Source organism: Gymnoscopelus microlampas, assembly GCF_963454915.1.
Source record: "Gymnoscopelus microlampas genome assembly, chromosome: 19".
Classification (NCBI taxonomy): Eukaryota; Metazoa; Chordata; class Actinopteri; order Myctophiformes; family Myctophidae; genus Gymnoscopelus; species Gymnoscopelus microlampas.
Window position 1 is genome coordinate 4,093,837 of NC_139956.1, and position 8,689 is coordinate 4,102,525.

At 42.0% G+C, this 8,689-nt stretch overlaps 1 protein-coding gene across 1 annotated transcript in view; it reads left to right on the top strand.

Moving 5' to 3' along the window:
* The window catches only part of LOC311034844 (vitelline membrane outer layer protein 1 homolog), a 286,803-nt gene that overhangs the window by 49,202 nt on the left and 228,912 nt on the right, over positions 1-8,689 (top strand). The gene's annotated exons all lie outside the window — the stretch shown is intronic.

Here is an 8,689-nt window from a genome sequence, read left to right on the forward strand (position 1 = left end):
GCTGTATGTGCAACAATGCTCAGCATAAAATGTAATCCTATCATACTGGGTGTATAGAATTTGAACAATATGTACTATTGTACATTGTACATAATTGTCTTGGTGTAACAGCACTGATACATAAAGTACTACACACACACACACACGCACACACACACACACACACACACACACACACACACACACACACACACACACACACACACACACACACACACACACACACACACACACACACACACACAGCACAAAACAACAATCATAAAAAATATTAACCCTACACAATATTGTGTATATAGTGTGTGTGTCTATCTATACACCCTTGACTAGTATGATAGTATTCAATTCATGCTGAGCATTGCTCTGCATACTGTACTGGCTGTTGCTGTATACCAACTCATATTATTCTATTGTTTCAACATATACACAGGTTGTTTCTTTTCTTCAGTTTGATCTTAACTCATTCCAACAACTCTGGATGTAACTTTATGTTACATAACATTTTTGATACATGCCATATTTGTAATAAGCAAATAAGAGGGCTCTAGATGGATTCAATCATAAATATGAGCATTCCAATGTGTTTCTAATGCTCAAAAAGCATAAAATAGACACCAAGTTTGCCAAAAATGACAAAGATTAAGGTAAGTAAAACAAATTGTCAGATAGTTGCCATCTATAAAATATGCAAAATAGAGGTCCAGCCACACCCAGTCATAAAGATAAGCATTCCAACACACCCAGTCATAAAGATAAGCATTCCAACATGTTTCTAATTGTCAAAAAAGATTTAGACACCAAGTTTGCATTCATAGCTCATCTGGTTCAAAAGTTATAGACAAAACCTTTTTCAGGTGGCGGCCATATTGGATTTGGCCACTATGATGACCTGGAGGGTTGCTGGCTCGGGCTTGGGTTCCACAAAAATTAGTATTCTGAAAATGTTGAGCACCCCAGAAAATCTGTAGCTCCAACAGTTTAGAAGATAGAGCCATGTTTGAAGTAGCGGTCAATTTAAAAGGGGCGTGGTCATTTCCGAGTATTTCGCCCCGGATAGAGAATTTCTCATAGTTCCTAAGTTGTTCCCTGGGGTCATATTAGCCAAGAACAGTTGAGATAATCTCTCCTAAATGAAATGCATACATATCTTAGCCAGGTCCTCTACTATATGTACAGCAGGGGGCTCAGGACACACCCACAGTGTTGAGGATGATGGAGGAGGACAAAGAGCCGTGGATTCTGACAGACTGTGGCCGGTGAGTGAGAAAGTCCAGGACCTAATTGCAAAGGTTTGGTGTTAATCCGAGCAGCAGCAGCTTATTGGCAAGGGTCTGCGGGATGATCGTGTTAACCGCAGGATGAGAGCCACTGGACGAAAGTCATTCATGCTCTTTGCTGCTGCACTTTTGGGCACTGGGATGATGGTAGAGGTCATAAGACACAAGTACCACAGCCTGGGAGAGTGAGATATTAAAAATATATGTCCAAACCTCTGGGGGTTCATGCTCCCAGTCCCTTAGACCCTTCCCGGGATATTATCCTTTGATTTCTGGGGTTTAATAGGCTGCAGAGTCCTCCTATAACGTCCTCAGCATACATTAATACAAATACATTAATAAACTCACCCTTCGTGTTATTTAACCTTTTCAACTGGTCACAGAAAATGTAGATCCATAATAATCTATCGTCGGACTGTGTGTACACACAAACAGAATCTGTAGCCGTCACTCAGAGGGAAAACAAATCACCCGTGAAATAACTCTCCATGTCGAAGGCACGCTGAAAACAGCATATACCGTCAAAAATGCACGTCTTTCCAACCTCCCTAACTGATCACAGAACATTAATATATATTATGAAAATATGTAACTGGAGCTGTCCCTTCATTTGTTAGACCATGTTGAAATAAGACATCTCGCGGAATACAGGGGAAAAAAGTCAACCCAAGATATAAGCATATCCAGGAAACCAATAAACAGGAGGTGAACGGAGCAGGATATTTGGATGACGTTATTTCCGGATCCGGGTGAGTGGAAAGTCAACCTGAACGACGCAATCTTTTATAAAACAAAATCTTGTCTTCCTCGTCGACGGCAGGCTATGGCTTAGCATAATTCAATGGGAAATCTCGTCGGTGGCAGACAAAAAGTTAATTCCAGCCTCCAGATTCCTCCTTGCTGCCCTCAGTGCTGCTGTATCATCAGATCTGAAGGTTAGAAGACGCCTCACCTCTCCATTAAACCAGGGTTTCTGATTGGGGTGGATGGTGATCCTCCTGGTGACTGTGACATCATCAATACATTTACTGATTTAACCACAAACGGCTGAGGCATATTCCTCCAGCTAAATCCTGCCCCCATATGTCGCAGCCACTTTGAAGATCTGCCAGTTGGTTCTCTCAATCTCAAAGCAGTCCTGGAGCATGGGAACAGCTGTACTAGGCCATTATGTCTAAGCACAGGGCGATGAGCAGGAATCAGCAGGATGGAAATGTGGTCAGAGAGAGACAGCTTTGGGCGGGGCACTACTCTGAATGCCTCCCGTTTGTTGGTGTACACTTGGTCCAGTGTGTTGTTGAAACATGGTCATAGAAATGAGGCAGAATGTCCGTCAGCTTAACGTGATTGAAGTCGCTACCACAAAGATGGATGTTTATTATGGCCATGTAGCTCGTCCAGAGCCATGTTAGCATTAGCTTCCGGGTGGATATACACAGTCACAATGAGCACAACTGAAACCTGCTGGAAATAATGCGGCCGGCACCTCGGAGCACAGATCTCCACCAGGCTGAGTTGCCTACGGGCTGGGTCAGTTGTGAGGTGCAACCGTCATAACATGAGGAAATTGCAAAGAGTTTGTACGACAGGCGGTGAAACTGTTAACATTTGTGTTAGGGTTAGGGAAATGAAAGCAGATTTGGAGGTGCACTTTATGGAGGCCTCAATTCCAATTTGACTATGATTGGATGATGTGTTAGATATATGGCTATTTTTGTAAGAAATAGGCCCTGCCCACAAAGTTGCAAAGGCAATTAACAGGCACACAGTATAGAGTATCAACATGGCACATGACTCACGAAAACATTTGTGCCTAATGTGGTGGGGAAACAAAATCACATTTTGGCAACAAACATTACATTTATGGCATCCCCTATAATATGGGTGTAAGTGGAATTGCTTTTGGCCCTGCCTTGTTTAAGCCCCTCAATGTGTGATCAGACGCTGCGTTCATGATTTGAGGCATAACGGGCCCCTGCAAACTTTGGAAGGTAACCGCAGCCAGTTGGAATGGAATCTGAAAAATTGGCTATTCAAATGACATCCACGAACAATTGAAGAAAATTTACAAAACTGACTGATGTACTGTAGGCTACAGTCTATGGGACACTGTAAAAATCCTTTCCAGCAGGTTAAAGCCAATTATCTGCTGCATAACAGTGCACTCAGTAACTACATTTTCGCTGTCCTTGTTATATCGTACAAGGAAATACAGCAGAGCTGTCGGTGATTTAAAGAGATCAATCTGGTCCAGGTTGCTGCAGCCGATTCTGTGCTCTAACATTGGAAAATAATTGATGATTACTAATTGACTGACAGAGTTAAAACATCATCTATAGACCACATTCACACTGCGGCCATTTTGGCATTTTACATTGAAGAAAGGAGGTGGCAACGGGGTGGCATTTCATTAACTTAATAGCAAAATGGCCGCCGTGTGAATATGGTCAATGGCTGCCCTGAGTTAATGAGTTAAATACATAAAATCAATCTTAGTTTTACACATGCAGTTCACAATACTTCAAAGGTTTATGAACTTTACAAACGCTTGAAATATTTCAGAGAGATGGATGGATGGATGGATGGATGGATGAATGCACTGACCTTCAATTTGATCATCCAGGTCAAAGTCCAACATACGGTCCGCTGTTTCACCAAAAACATGAAATATTGGTAAATTATAATCTATACTTGCTTGTAACTCATGCAATTACACAGTCAAAATTTGCATGCACGCAACCACACACTAAACACACAGATTTAGCAATTATGCGGCTCAAAGCAAAGTCAAATTTTGAGGCCCCCCCACCCAACTCCTAGACTTAATTGCTACCCTACGAGGAATCTGGGAAGCCACCGTTTAATTAAATTAATACATGATTAAATGAAACGTTTAGAGTGTTATGGTTACAGTGGCATACTTTGTATCACATGAAATAAATATAACACTGAAGAAGTGTGTCGTTCTCATGTATATGACAATGACAGTGCAGTGTAAAAGAAATGTTTAACACAGTGTTTAAATCAATGCACCTGCGAAGCCTCATCATACGACAGTGTCACTCACTGAACGTCACTCTACAAGCTGACATATGCTATCTACATTACATGTAAACCATACCTTTGCACAAGACTGCATGGTCGTCAGGGCTAGGTCAAGTGCTACGGGCTTAAGTGGAGTCTGAAGAGGTAAGTCTTCAGATTATGGCGGAGATGTGACCAGACTTTTGCTTTCAACATATTGGGTCAGTTTTTAATCACTTTCTCTACCCTCAGCCACTTCCCTTATTGTGTTAGTGGTTAGGCTAGCAGCCTATTGCCGATCTTTGTCACTGCACGTACTTCTACGGGCTGGGGCGGCACCTGTCAGCAAGGAATGTTAAACATGAGGCATAGGACGGAGGTGCTTTGTCCTACCGGTGGGAGCTCCTCACTGGCAAGTGAGCCAGTTGGGAACAACAGCAGTGGCAACCAGTGGGAGGAATTAACTGGCTTAAAGGGATTATTTCACCTTCGAACATGTCATTTTATTGTCTACTCAACCTTTTTTGAACCCCCCAAACAGTGTTTAAGTTGCTTGATTCAGTATTTAGATATTTGATGTCATTCTAATACGTGAGGGGCCCGTATTTTTTAAATAACTTTTTCGTTTTTTTTTTTTTTTTTTTTTGTCAAAAAAAAAAAAAATGAAAAAGATTAAAAGAAATTGAAAAAACAGTCACCCTGGGGGGCGCTGTTGGATAGCAAGGATGTAAGACGTGTCTTGCAGCGGCTCTGCCTGAATGCGACTTTAAAACTTTTTAGCATTCGTGACCGATAAAGCTTCAATAGCACTTTTTTCCCTTTACATTATTTTTTAATCAAGGACGAGCTACAATAGAGCACCGAAGTCCTGACGTCACTGTCAGTAGAGGGCGCTTTTCCGCAGGTTCGTGGCTTTACTTTTTTTTTTTGATATCCTCATTGGGGAATCTTATATCACTTCATATAAGAACCGTGTTCCAAAAATAAACATACCACCCTGGCAATTTTACTCATATGGATATGAAGCATCGACTGAAGGTGTAAATGTACACATTTACCCAAAGAGTAACACAATAAAAACACTAGAAACGAGTCAAACAACCCAAAGGCTACATTTCCCATGAACGCGGCTGCAGTAGGGACAGTGATTTCAGACCCGGAAGTAGTAGTTTTTAAAGGTTCTATGACATTCATTCTCACTTTTTTTATTTTTTATGTTTTTTGGGGGGTTTTATGACCTCAATTACACCCAAAAAATCTGAACTTTGAACATTCAGTGGATTTTCTGTGGTCTGAGGTTTTCTGAATAATTAGGCTGAAAAGTAATCTGAGCTTGGCCCTTCGACAGTGAGGTCACTGTCGATTAATCCCGCCCACTCTCCTCCTCGCCCCTCCCCTCCCCTATCCTTTCCTTTGGGGGGGGGGGGGGGGGGGGGGGGGGGGGGGGGAGCAGAGGCGATGATTGACAGGCAAAATCCCTCACCAGCGACACCCGCAGGCAAAGATATCTTTTTTTTTTGCAGTTGAAAAGGCTTTAGAAATGTGAGAGAAAAACACCTGCCATGAATCAATGGAGTGGATTTTTTTGTTAAAACTTTCTATACACGTTTGAAGGACCATGACAAAGACTTTTAATGTGTGGTAAAACTGAACGTCATGAAACCTTTAAGACTTTTAAGGCAGAATTAATTCCATTTTCGCCAGAAACAGGCTGTATCAAATATGAATGAATATCATAAACGATGCACCCCCCTGACAAAAACGCCGGGGTGGTGTGTTTAGGTTTGGAACACAGTTCTTATATGACGTGATCTAAGATTCCCAAAAGGGGATTTCAACACGAAAAATAAAGCCACAAACCCGTGAAACAGCGGCCTCTAGTGGCAGTGACGTCAGACTTTGGTGCTCTATGTCTTCCTCCTCCCGCCGTCAACGCACCGACCGTGCCAAGTCTCAAACACCAACATCTCCCGAGGACACTGGAGACAAACGCTAATGAGGCAGAGCATCAAAGCAATGATGAACGAACTCTGTTCGGACATTATTTCCAAATTTGACTTGATCGTTGCAGAAGAGAGAGCTGAATGAGGCTTTGAAGCCGATGGAGAATAAAATAGAGTCAAAAAGCCAGACTATCGTGGATCTGGAGGGTTCGGCAAACGACCAGGTTAACACTGTAGCTGAGCTACAGGCTACTGTTAGCATGCTAACCGGTCTGGTTGAGTCTCTCTCCAAAAAGTGTGAAGATTTGGATTTTCGTTCGAGATGGAATTTGTGGAAAAACAAAAAAGACATGCCTGTTTTGGACCGATGTCATCGTAGTTTGCGGGCCCAGCCTAAAGACTCGGAACCACCTCGTCCTCTCATCATGCAAGTGAATCTGTTTCAGATTCGGAATAAGTGGCTAAGAAATGGGCCGCATGTGCAGCCGTAAAAAAGGAACTTGAGTCCTGCCGCGAAATTTGGGTTAATGTATCCCGCTATTTTGCACCTCTCACTGGCCAACGGCAAAACGCGTAGATTTGAAGATCTGGAGCTGGCGATGGACTTTGTTGTGAAAAACCTTAAGTAGTTACTCCAGAGGTAATCTGAGTTCCCAGAAGTTTTCGCCGGCTCGGCGAGGAACTTCTGGGCCAGAGCCCTGGGATTTGTGGGCGGGATGTAATTTACGCTCTGAATCTGAGCGGACACGCCTCTTACCGGTCTGGAGCTGTGCAACTCGTGTAAAAAGTCCGACGAGAGGCAAACAGCGGTACACAACAATGGCGGCCGAAATTTCTCAAGGGGGAATTGCTTCCCGTCGATCCTATTCTAACACCCACTGCATTTGGATCCCGCCCCCTTTTCTTCATTGGCTGTTGATTTGAATCACAACGCAGTGGCCGCACCCCCGCTGTCCAAACTCCGAGGCAATGCCTCCCAGACTACTCCAGAGGATGTTTAATAACTGTCTAGTTAGCCGTTAACTAGCCGTTTTGGTTAGGACTACAATTCCCACTCGCCATGCTTGTGATTTAATCAAAGTTGACTCTTAAGAACAACTTCCGACTCGGCCGGATAGACTTCGGTCGAAGAGACTACGTTTCCCAAGCGCCTCGGGTGTTGGGACCGCGAAGGCCGGACTACATTTTTCACTCGTCAGAAGAACTACATTTACCTGGCACCTCGGGTGCCACGGCCGGAAGGACTACATTTTTGCATTGACTAAGCTTCCCATGCGCCTCGGGGGGCTTTGGCTGTGACGGCCGGACTGCATTCTTCATTCACTGTGTGTGAGTTGCCTTGATGGCAGTTGGATGGTTATGAGGAGACATGGCCACTGCTTCTCCTTTCTTTTATGCTTTATTTTGTCTCTCCCTCTCTTGCAATGGTTTTGTTTTCTTTCTTGTTTTTGATTAAAACAATAGTAATAATTAAAATATATATCATTTTCGATGATTATTTTCTTCTTTTTTTAAGTATTTACCGATACTGTGGATTGGCTATCTATGCACAGTTATATTGCTGGTATTACAAATTTTATATGCATCTTTGTTACTTTTTTTTTTTAATATTGTTTCTCTAAATTATAAGGATGGCATTCCATAGCGGCTACTTTTGGGGCAGAGTAGGCTGATTGGTGTTGCAGATTTGCGATGCGTGTTATATTGTATTTGTATGCATCCTGGTCACTTTTATTAATAGGTTATATTTATCCTTTTTTGTTGTTTCTGTTTTTATTCTGGGGTTAATAATACACAGCTTTAGGATGCTATGTTGTTTATATGTACCGTGGGACATCTGAGAGGTGCACCTTTTGTTTGGTTTTATGGTTGTAATAGAGATACCCAAAAATGGTTTGCGAGAAGCGGAAAAAGTGGATGTTTTCCACCAAAGAGAGGTTTCAGTGCAAAACAAATGCTTGTAATGAATTCAGAGTCATGAAGAAACCCTAGTTTGACCCCTCACAAGCTACGGAGGTCAGAATTACAATAATTTTGATTTTTCCTGTATTAAATAATATAAAGTAGTAAAGTATAAATAGTATAAAGTTGCATGCACCCCAACTTTCAGCAGAAATGTGAGATGTGATATGTTTTATGTGATACTAGACACCTTAACAAACACATTGGAGAAGACATTTCTTGGTAAGGAATATGTTCTCAAATTGTTACGATGTTTCCTGTCTATCACGTGGCAGCCCTGTTTTTACTACCAATTGAATTGGAAAATCTTAAATCTTAAATTTTAACATACATATGCTTATAACATCTATCTATATATCTATCTGTTTATCTATCTTATCTATCTATCTATCTGTCCATACAGAATTAATTAATGAACAAATGAATGACTTTTCCTAAGTGAAACTTATCAATAGCGAGTGAAATGCAAACAACTCAATCAGC